This window comes from Panthera onca, chromosome E2 (assembly GCF_046562875.1).
Source record: "Panthera onca isolate mPanOnc1 chromosome E2, mPanOnc1 haplotype 2, whole genome shotgun sequence".
Lineage (NCBI taxonomy): Eukaryota > Metazoa > Chordata > Mammalia > Carnivora > Felidae > Panthera > Panthera onca.
In genome coordinates this window covers 59,433,401-59,444,983 of record NC_138353.1, presented here as the reverse complement: position 1 = coordinate 59,444,983, position 11,583 = coordinate 59,433,401, and the positions used below count along the sequence as shown (strand labels likewise).

The 11,583-nt window shown below is 57.8% G+C and overlaps 1 long non-coding RNA gene across 2 annotated transcripts; it reads left to right on the top strand.

Moving 5' to 3' along the window:
* Positions 1 to 3,964: 3,964 nt before the first annotated feature.
* On the top strand, positions 3,965 to 7,783 carry LOC145713246 (uncharacterized). 2 transcript variants are annotated; one of them, XR_014136291.1, is made up of 3 exons: positions 3,965 to 4,816; positions 5,253 to 6,495; positions 7,075 to 7,783. It is a non-coding gene; the product is annotated as an uncharacterized LOC145713246 (long non-coding RNA). The 2 variants fall into 2 exon arrangements; XR_014136290.1 differs by lacking the exon at positions 3,965 to 4,816 and having other exon boundaries at positions 4,968 to 6,495.
* Positions 7,784 to 11,583: the final 3,800 nt, after the last annotated feature.

The window sequence follows — 11,583 nt, the reverse complement described above, 5'->3', positions numbered from 1 at the left end:
ACCCAAGAGCTGAGTCGTGACCTGAGCTGAAACCAAGAGCCAGACGCTCAACCTACTGAGCCACCCAGGCACCCCCGAAGGCACACTTTAAGCGGGTGTGTAAGAAAGTAAGTGGGACCATCAAGTAGGAGCTGGGACTTGCAGTCAGCACGCCCCGTCGATGGTCCCTGAGCGTGTGCTTCGCGTCCTTGCGACGTGCAAGTTCCAGGGCGAGCCCGTGTCCTACTTCAAAACCATCCTAGGGAGTAACCACTGTCATCGCGCCCATGTCACAGATGAGGAACCAGACGCCCCGAGAGGCCGTGCTTCCCGTCCAGCCGGGCGAGCAGCAGAATGGGGCTCGCGCAGTCTCTCCGAGGCCACACCTGCAGGCAGGTGGGCAGAACTCGTACTCACGGCTGGCCTGATGTGGCCCTTAGGTGAGGTGTTTGTCGGGGAGAGCACGGTGGGAGGGGACGGCCTCACTTCAGCGATGCCCGTGGCAGGACCGAGGGAAGGCTGGCCCCTGTAGATGGCACAGCAGCGATGACGGTGACGGTGTTGGCTCCCGGGCGCCTTTCCACACGTCAAGCCTCCCAGGGCCCGCAGCTTTACCCACTGGGTTCTCACGGCCACACAGTGCGCTCTCCCTTGACAGCTGAGGACACAGCGACCGGTGTCAGAGTGCGGATTTGAACCCAGGAAGCCGGGCTCCAGAGCCGCCTGCCCGAGACTGCCTCCCCACAGGTAGCCTAGGCACTGAATGTGCCCCCTGGGGATGGCAGAGTCGGCCGGGAACCCTCTCCCGGGTGGCAGGTTGCATAACGGGAGAGAGAGGTCGAGCTGGCAGGCTCACGGTCCATGCGTGGAACACAAGGCCCCACGGTCTCCCGGAGGGGTGGTAAGTGCCCAGGCGCGGACGCTTCCCACCGCGGGCAAAGCTGGCGGCTGCCCCGGGGAGGCCACCACCCCGCCCTGCAGGGCTGGACACAGCTGCCGGCGCAGAGCAGAGCAGGTGCCCAGCTGGCCCCGGTCTACACTTGGCTCCCTCAGCAGGGGAGCAAAATGGAGCCCAGGGCTGAGGCCACAGCAAGAGATGGCCAGCAGGGCAAGGGCTGGCCTCGGACACGGCAGGCTTCTCCATGTCCAGGCTGATGCCCGTTAAAGAGGAATCTGCCCTAACACAATTGGGCCTTCCTGGCCCCCACGGGCTTCATTTATTCATTCGACAAATATGTACTGGGCACTGTGATGTTTGATTTTACGTGTCAAGGTGCCTGGGCCATGGTGCCCAGATATTTATTCAGTCAAACCTTATTCTGGATATTTTTTAGAGGAGACTAGCATTTAAACCGGTGGAGTGAGGAAAGAAGGTTGCCCTCCATAATGAGGGTGGGCCTCATCCGATCAGTTGAAGGCCTATAGCTAGAACAAAAGATTGACCTCCTCCAAGTTAGACGGAGTTGTGCCAGCACACAACACACCAGAACTACAGCACCAGCTGTCTCTGGGCCCCCAGCCTGGGCCAGGCCACCCTGCAGATTCCGGAATGCCAGCCTCCATAATCGTGAGAGCCAAGTCCTTCTTAAATATATATACGTGTGTGAGGGCACCTGGGGGTTGAGCATCCGACTGCAGCTCAGGTCATGATCTCGCAGTTCATGAGTTGGAGCCCTGCATCAGGCTCTGCGCTGACAGTGTGGAGCCTGGAGCCTGTTTTGGATTCTGTGTCTCCCTCTCTCTCTGCCTCTCCCCTGCTCATGCTCTCTCCTCTCAAAAACAAATTAACGTTAAAAAAATTTTTTTAAATATACATGCATGTGTGTGTGCCTATACACAGATATATAAATACACAAAATATAAGTATATATGGGAAAGATTTATAAGTATATATATGTGTACACGTGGGTATAATGTGTATATGCATAAACCTACATTGGTTACGTAATGTTAATTCTGTGTCTCTGACAAATACAGGCGCCTACTGTGTGGCAGGTCTGGAGCTCCCAGCGGGGACACAGCCCAAGGCCTCGGTCTGCCGTTCTGTTACGGAGCAGCAGCCGTGACATGCCCTCCAGAACGCTGGGACTTCACGGGGCAACGCAGGTACGGGGTCTTGCAAGGCTTTGCCTGCTCCTGAGAGCAAGCCGGTCCACCAGAACAGACGCTCCTCTTGGACAGCTGCAGGACCTTGACCAGAGGACTTCATGTCCTCGGTTTCTAGTTCCTTGTCTGTGAAATGGACTGATGACAGTGTTACCCCCTGGGTGGTGATCCCGACGACTGGACAAAACTTAATGCATATAAAGGGAGCTGTGTTCGGCCCCCCATGGGCGCTCAGTAAACCTCTGGATATGGTTCTCAGGTCGAGCCAGGGACTGGACTGCATCAGAATCACCCGGGGGCTTGTCTAAAAAGGCAGGTGGCTGGGCCACTCTGATTCACCAGATCTTCCTCTCTGGGCGGAGGAGCCCAGGATCTGCCTTGGAAGCACACCTGTCTCTAGGTAGCAGATGTGGGAGCCCTGGCCCATCACAGAGGGGCATCGCAGGACCCTGTGCAGGCAGACAGCGCTCTGCCTTCTCTAGACAGGGAGGGCCAGGTCCAGACCTCACCTCCCTGGGCTGAGTTACCCTGGAGCTGGGCTCTCAGCCACCAAGAAAAATTGCCTGATAATGAGCTACCTCATTACCTTGCAGACTGCCACCCCCCTCGGCCACCATCTGCCATCTCACCTGTCCCTGGCATAGCCCCATCCTCCCGCTGCAGGAAGGGGGAGCCCATACTGCCTCGAGCCTCCTCTCTCCAAACCATGCCTGCATCCTGCTCCCATGGGGGGCTTTGTGCTGAGGCCAAGGCTGCGGGACAGACGTGAGCTGGGGGCCGTGGGGGCAGCTGGCACGTCCTCACACAGTGCTGGAGTTTGTTTTACACAGGCGACAGAGTTTCCTAGCACAAAATTCAAGAGGCACACAGGGCGCCCATCCTGTCTCCATGCCTTCCTTCCTTCGTCTTTCCCACCAGGGCCCCAGGTCCATCCAGGGCACCAAGGTCCCTGCTGAAAACCCCCATGTCCAGCCCTCCCTGCAGCGGGGTTGGGCTGTGGGACCCAGCACTGCTGACTGCACATGCATGTCAGGAAGAGGCTTCTGGAACAGCCCTTCCCACTCGGTGGCTTCTGCACTTTGCACCACCCTCCTTCCTGTGTGGAGGCCACAGCAGCCGGTGGTGTGGCCACTGTTGCAGCCACGAAGGCAGGAGCTGGATGAGGTCGCTGTTGAACGTGGAGCTGCGGCTGCAGCCAGCCCACCCACATCTGCTCAGCTCCGGGTCCTGTGCTGGAACATGCTTATCCACTGTGCCTGAGCCTGGTTCTGTTCCCTGCAGTGCGCACATGCGGTTCCCACCAGCTCAGCAATAAGCTGGGGGGGGGGGGGGTCTTCTCCGCCCCATCACAGGACCCAGCCTCCCCAGAGGCAAACGGTATGACCAGTCTCTTGGGGTCATCCCAGAAATCTAGATGCACACACAAGCCCGTGTCCTTACAGGTTGCTGTTCTCCCCCCGAGTGGTGGCACATGGCACACAGATCTGCACTCTACAGGGGCGCCCAGACCCTCCCAGACCACGCTACGGGAGATGTGCGTGCTTCATGTGTGACATCATCTGAGGTGATGTAACCAGAACCCCCACCCACGGACAACCAGGCTGTCTCCGAGCATTCCAGGCACGCACTTTGGCAATGACTTCTAAAGGTACTATGCGGCCAGATGGCTAAAGCTCTGATGGAAACAGAGAGGTAGCCTGTGACAAACAGGCTGGGAGGCAGCCAGAAGGCTGGCAAGGAAAGCACCTTTTCTGTTTCCCTCCTCCAACCAAAGGCCTGGCTCCCAGGATATATGGCTCCACCCCCAGGAGGCCTGGCCCCACCCCCAGGAGACCTGCCCCTCCCCCCCCAGGAGGCCTGGCCTCCTACCCAGGAGGCCTAGCTCCACCCCCAGGAGGCCTGGCTCCACCCCCAGGAGGCCTGGCCCCACCAGCAGGAGGCCTGGCTCCACCCCCAGGAGGCCCAGTCCCACCCCCAGGAGGCTTGGCTCCACCCCGGGAGGCCCGGCCCCACCCCCAGGAGGCCTAGCTCCACCCCCAGAAGGCCCAGTCCCATCCTCAGGAGGCCTGGCCCCACCCCCAGGAGGCCTAGCTCCACCCTCAGGAGGCCTGGCTCCACCCCCAGGAGGCCTGGCCACGCCCCGAGGAGGCCTGGCTCCACCTCCCAGGAGCCCTGACTCCACCCCTGGCTTTTCATGCTCCTTTAGAACCTGCTTCTCCCTCTGTTAGCGTTCCTCCTGCCCAGCCCCTCCTCTGGTCATCACACTGGGCCCAGCCCTCATTGTCTAATTCCAGGACCGCTGTAACCGCCTCCAGCCTGTCTCCTAGCCCCTCTCCCACCCCCTTCTCCCTCCCAGTATGTCACTCACCCCTGCTTAAAGCCGCCTAGAGGCTTGTTGCCCCCAGGGGCAAGGACGACCCGAGGGCAGGTCTTTCTGTAGCCACAGCACACTGTCAAGCCTGCCACCTCTGCACATTCACCCCCTCCCCTCACTTCCGGTGGGATGTCAGCACCCCTCCCCTCCTCTGGTCCGCCACCCCTCCCACCAGCGCAGACTCTCGTCCTGATTCTGGGAGTCGACTGCCCTCTGCACACTTTACCGGCACCACTCCCTTAACCTCCCTGACTCCATCCCGGGAGGTCAGAAGACTGCTGCTCCCATCTGACAGAAGAGGAGACTGAGGGCTGTCCCCTGGGCTCTGCACACAGGCTTTGAAAGTGTGTACATGAGGTGGGCAAGGAGATAGGCTAGAAAATTCCCAGTTTCCATAGCAACGGACAGGCTGCAGCACTGTGAACAGAGAGGACCGAGGGGGTTGTCCCAGGAACAGAATAAATCCTGAGATTTCAGGACAGAAGGGACCTTCAATCCCCTGTACCCCAGGGCTTCTCCACAGGGTGTGAGATCCCTGCAGGCATGCGGGGCCATCACTTGGGTTGGGTGGGAGGTGCTACTGGCACCTAGTGGACAGAGACTGGGATACCGAGAAACAGCCTTCGGGGTGCAGGGAAGCCCCGCAGCAGCGTTATCCAGCCCAGAACCTCAACTGTGCGGAGGCTGAGAACCCCTGATGCACTTGAAGCCCCGTTCCCAGGTTTCCATCTACTCTGTGACATCTTCCCACCCTGTTCAGAGCTTGTTTCAGTCTTTGCTTAACTGCTTCCAGTGACGGAGGGCTCACTACCTATGGGAGCACCCGGTCCATGGTGAGGGGCTCAACATCAGCGCCAGAGCTGGCAGGACATCCAAAGAAACAAGTTGCACATCGTTATCCACGGCGGAAAGGCGGCCCTGGGCTCGCACTGAAGGCTTCAAGAGGAACGAGCCCCCAGCAAGCTAAGACCCCTGCTTCTGTCCTCAGATTCCCCAAGGAAGAGGGTCCTCCAGCAACCGGGGGTCTAGGAGGAATTCAGAGGGTCCTTCAGGTTCCCGGCCCAGGTCTCTCAGCCTGTGGCTGGAGCGTGGAAATGGGGATAGGCAAGAAGGAGGCAGGACATCTGCATTTGCAGAAGTAAAATTAAGTGTCTGAAACACTGACGCCTTGTGTGATATGCATGTTGAAGTATTTAGGGAGAAATGGACGTACTCTGGAATGTGTCAAAAAATAAGAGAATGCATGGCTAGGAGTGGTCAGACGGACCTGCGTTCAAGTTCACAAGCTTGAGTAGTGATGTCGCCCTGCCGACCCTTGGTTTTCTCATCTGTAAAGTGGGGACGATCACAGCACCTGCCTGGAAGGTTGGAGGTGAGGACAGCGTTACTCTGAGATGCCCTGACTCTGGCTGACATGACTCCCTCTGAGATCTCCATGGACAGCAAAGTTGCCTCCCGGCTAACCCTGCTGAGGCTGGGGGCTGCACGTATCAGTTAAAGATTGGTGGGAGAAAGGTGTAATGTCTTCTTCCCATCTAAGTTTACAGACCCCTGAGTCTCTCTGTGAACCCCATAGGAATCCCTGTTCCAGTGGGAATCAGGCCTCACTGCTGGGCTGCCGGGGACTCTTGGCCCTCCCGAGCAGCGGGAATCAGGAAACTCTGAGAGCCCAGGTGGCGGTGGGGATGTCCAGGCTGTTGGAAGCAACGGCCTCTGCCCCGCACCCCATCCCACCCCAGTCCCAGCCTGGAAACCCTTGGGGTCACAGGCCGACTCCGTGCTTTCAGTTCTGCCTGGAGGGGAAACAGGACCAGGCCAGAGCAGAGGACAGGACTGGCAGGCACTTGGACCCTGAGCCTGCAGCTGAGGAGGAGCTAGGCTACCTCTGTGCCCACCATGTCCCCGGGGCCCAGCCGGCCAGGAAGGCCACTCCGGGCCAGGCCCCTCCAGTCACCAACCATTACACTCATTTTCCAGGAAGTGGAGGCAGGATGGGGAAATACTGGCCGGCCGGGAGGCGGAGACGGTACCCAGCTGTGAGTAAGCGGCCGCTGGCCTGGGAAGCTGGGTGTGAGGGGCATGGCCCAAAGCTGGTTGGCAAGTCAGCGTGTGTGGGCCCACTTAGCCCAGCCACCAGAGTGGAAACGTGAGGACATTTCAGGCAAGGGGAACGGCCTGGGCGCAGGCAGGACGGCGGCGGTCAGCAGTAAGGTCTGAACCGTGGACCCGGGGGGGCGAGCCCTTCCTGGAGGCGGCAAGCGCGGAGCTGGTGGAGTCTGGCTCTGGGATTCAAAGCCTGCCTCTGGCTGTGCGGCCTTGGGCGAGTTGCATAACCGCTCTGTCTTTTTCAACGCTATGGGGATCATAAGAGCATCTTGTCGTAAGAGCTCTTGCGGGGAGACAATGCAACACAGTGAGCGAGGAAGGAGCGTTAGCCCCCCTGGGCCTCGGTCTACCCTTCTGGAACAGGGACAGAGGACTCTGTTCTGCCTTACAGGACTGTCTAGATCCGACGTGACGCCTTCCTCTTATCCAGAAACAGAGTTCAGCTCCCTTCCTTGCTGCTGAGCCATCCCACCCTCTTTCTAAAGCCTGTTTGCTTCATTTTTGTGCAGGAATCTTAAAGAAAAGCTGAGTGCAGACAGAGGGCGGACGCGGCCCCTTCCCAGCAGAGGGCCACCCTGCGTCTCCTTTCCCAGGCAGGGTGGCTTGAGTCTGCGTCTGTCACACACTGAGCACACGCAGGCAGCCTGCCTTCTAGTCCCATCCACCGAATGTCGGTAAGAGTCTGTCCACACTATTTCGTAATCCTGGTGAACACTGCTTTTCCTTGCAACGTTTATTTATGTATTTATTGCCAAATAGCTAGTTTTCTCGTGGTAAGAGCAGTACGTAGCCATTGCAAAATATTCAGAAGTGAAAAACTGTAATGAAGAGAGAGACGAAGAAAAGATCACCCTTAACCCTAATATCTGGGGGTTGTCACTGATAACCTTTTGCTACTCACTAGGCCAGACTGTGAATTTTATTTTATTTATTTATTTATTTTTAATGTCTATTTATTTTTGAGAGAGACAGAGACAGAATGCGAGTGGGTTAGGAGCAGAGAGAGAGGGAGATACAGAATCCGAAGCAGGCTCCAGGCTCTGAGCTGTCAGCACAGAGCCCTACGCAGGGCTTGAATTCACAAGCTGTGCGACCATGACCTGAGCCGAAGTCGGACGCTCAACCGACTGAGCCACCCAGGTGCCCCCAGACTGTGAATTTCAAAAACCATCTCTGTATAAATTTGTTTGCTTATTTACAAACCTAAGATCATATCTACATATGTGTTGCTGTTATATTTTTCACTTTAAACATATGTAGGTATGTACAAATACATAAAATATACGTACATATGTATATATGCCTAAATTCATACAACGTCGTTTGTATAGTCTCACCCCCACCCCCACCGAGAGAGGAGAGCAAAGACACGAAAATACATCATATTTAGGAGTTCTGGATATACTCATATACACTTTTTTTAATTTTAATTTTTTTTTTAATTTTTTTAACGTTTATTTATTTTTGAGACAGAGAGAGACAGAGCATGAACGAGGGAGGGTCAGAAAGAGGGAGACACAGAATCTGAAACAGGCTCCAGGCTCTGAGCTGTCAGTGCAGAGCCCGACGCGGGGCTCGAACTCACAGTCTGTGAGATCATGACCTGAGCCGAAGTAGGCCACTTAACCGACTGAGTCACCCAGGCGCTCCTACACTTTTTTTTAAAAGCTCATTTATTTATTTAGAGAGAAAGAGAGGGAGTGAGAGCAGGGGAGGGGCAGAGAGAGGGAATCTCAAGCAGGCTCTATGCTGTCAGTGCAGAGCCCGAAATGGGGCCCAAACCCACAAACTGTGAGGTCATGACCTGAGTCGAGATTAAGAGTCTGATGCTCAACCAACTGAGCCTCCCAGGCGCCCCTCATATATGTTTTTTAAATGTTTATTTATTTTTGAGAGAGAGAGGGGAGGGGGAGGGGGAGGGAGGAGGGAGAGAGGGAGACACAGCATCCGAAGCAGGCTCCGGGCTCTGAGCTGTCAGCACAGGGCTCGAACCCAAGAACCGCGAAATCATGACCCGAGCCCAAGTCGGACGCCCAACCGACTGAGCCACCCAGGTGCCCCCCTCATATACATTTTTAAATGCTGTAGCTGCATGTCTGGGGACCCGGACCGGCTGCTCTGCTGGCCCTGCACCACGGGGGGGGGGGGGGGGGGGGCCCTCCCTCCTCCCCCAAGGCGGGCTGGGGCTGCGTTCCCCGGAAGGCTGGGGCCGCTGGCTTCGGCAGCCTTTGTCACCCACCGTAAGCCCCGCACGCACCTTCACAAACCGACCCTCCGCTACGTCCTCTGAACGTGCCCATCCGTTTCCATTTGCTCTCCAAGTGTGCAACTGCGTTCAAGCACGTCTCTGCTGGGTGACAGGGAGGCGGATTCCCGCTTTTCACAATGATCGTGAAACACGTGTGCTCTCCCTTGGGGGTGTCTTTGAGACGGATTCTGGGAGGTCAAATCGCTGGGTCTCGGAGGGCGTGTGCTAGCATCTCTAGCCGCCTCTGTGGACGGTCCCCGGATGTTCTGTCTGGGGCAGGCAGCACTGTTCACGTTACCGTCCCCTGTTGTTGGACGTGTCCACTGCCTCCGATATTTTCCAGGGTAAAGAACGCCGACAAGAACATCCGCTCGTGGGAAGTGGCTTTTGTGTCTGGGACTGCTCTCTGGCCGGCCTGGCTTTACCCAGGTGGCTACAGAGAAGATGCCCAGGGACCCTGAGGCCCGCGTTTGACCGGTGGTTTCAAACAGCCACCCCCACCAAAGTTGAAACTGGAGTGACAGATCTGATACGAATAACCGCGTCATTTTGTGGTCTGTGTGTCCTGACATGGACAGTATGGCACCCCACCAGGCGCCCAGCAGGGGGCCTTACACAAATATCTAACGTTAAAAAAGGCAACAAAAGGCAAACCTGAACGTCTCTCCCCCGGGGCTCCTATTCCTGCTACGAGTGGAAGCGAACACTTCTGGCCGCAAAGGGTGGTTCAGCGGGCTGGACCGTGCAGCCCCGAGACCTGGCCCCCAGGGCCGCTGTCGGTGTTCCCCCCCCCCCCCCACCCCTGCCCCGCCGGCCTGACTCCCAGCCCCCTGTCCACTCCTGCCCGCACTTGCTGCTGCCCGAGGGGCCATGGTGAGTCCCCATCCTCGCATGAATGGATTTTAAGGTCTCTGAAACTGGATCTCTGACACGTGTTGTCAGAAAATCACACAACACCACCCCCCACCCCCCCACCCCCACCATGTGCCATTCGCTCTACCCCAACTTCCGGAGCCTTCTGGTTGGATTCAGTGCCTCCGGAGTGCTCATGTCCCACTCGGGAACCTCACGGCATCTGTTCGTCCATTTCCAAAGCTCCTCTATTGGAACCTCTGTGTTCTCTTAAATCCTCGGGTTTTTCAACGTTTTTTTTTTTTTTTTATTTATTTTTGGGACAGAGAGAGACAGAGCATGAACGGGGGAGGGGCAGAGAGAGAGGGAGACGCAGAATCGGAAACAGGCTCCAGGCTCCGAGCCATCGGCCCAGAGCCTGACGCGGGGCTCGAACTCACGGACCGCGAGATCGTGACCTGGCTGAAGTCGGACGCCCAACCGACTGCGCCACCCAGGCGCCCCAATCCTCAGGTTTTAACCCACAAACCACGTGGGCGCTTTATGTGTGAATCCCATTCTCGGGTGGACTTTCTTCTCTCGGCCCTCTGGTGACGCCCTCCCCGCCCGAGCGCTTGCTCCCCCAGGTCTGCCCTCTCTGCCTGCCCCGCCAGCTGCCAGCGCCCCTGCTGAGGGGGGCCACCTCCCGGGGGGAGGGGGATCAAGGAGCTGCCGTGCCCACCCCTGCTCTGCTCGGAGCAGTGCCCAGTACCCACAGAAGTGATTCAGCGTTTACCGAGCACCTGCCCAGTGTGCGGGACACCGGTGTCCAGTTTCGTCCCCAGCACGGCCCTGTGAGCCTGCTGTCACTAGCCCCTTTTATAGATGAGAAAGCTGAGGCTCAGGGCTGAAGTCCCTGCTCGGCCAGTGGCAGACCCAGGACTCCCCACCGTGCTCGGTCTGGAGCAGCACTCAGGTGTGTGCTCAGAGCACGCGTGGGCCAAGGACGGGGGACACACAGGGACACGTGCGCACGAACGCGCTGGCTGAGGGATCTGCATGCAGCTTCTGAGCAGAGGCCTGGGCTGAGTCTGGGTGGGAACCGCCTGCTCCCCCTGCCCCAGAGGTGCCCCCCTGGCCCACGATCGGCGGCCGCCGGGCCAGGGAGCCAGCCTGCGTGTCAGGGCTGCGGTGAGCCAGGAGGCTCCTTCCCAGTCCTGGGCATGCCCTCCGCACCAGCGCCCTGGGGCCGCCAGGGCAAAGCAGCGCAGGCCGCAGGCCTTAGAGCAACAGAAGTCTGTTCTCTCCCATTCCCGAGGCCACAAGTCCGAGACCAAGGCTGAGCAGAGCCACGGTCCCTCTGGAGGAGGATCCTTCCCGTCTCTTCTCGTTTCTCACCAGCAGCCCAGGACGTCCCTCCATTCTGTACCTCTGTTGTCACGTGGCCTCTCTGGCGTGTGTGTCTGTCTCTGTGTCCCTTCCCATAAGGACACCTGACACTGAGGACTTAAAGCTCATGCTACTCCGTCCAACATGACCTCAGCTTAACCTGATGACCTCTCCAAAGACCGTATTTCCAAATAAGGCCACATCCACAGGTAACGGTTAGGACTTCCTTTGGGGGCACACAGTTCAACCCATCACACCTTCCAATAAAGCAGAGGGGTCCCAGTGCCTTTGCAGGGCAAAGGGTGTGCATTGTTGTGCACTAGGATGAGCTGCCTGTCCCTGAAACACACAGGCACGAAGAGAATAGGGGCTAATGACGGATGAAGGTACAGAGTGATAAGTGTGAATCCCATGGGGCGCCTGGGTGGCGCAGTCGGTTAAGCGTCCGACTTCAGCCAGGTCACGATCTCGCGGTCCGGTCCGTGAGTTCGAGCCCCGCATCAGGCTCTGGGCTGATGGCTCGGAGCCTGGAGCCTGTTTCCGATTCTGT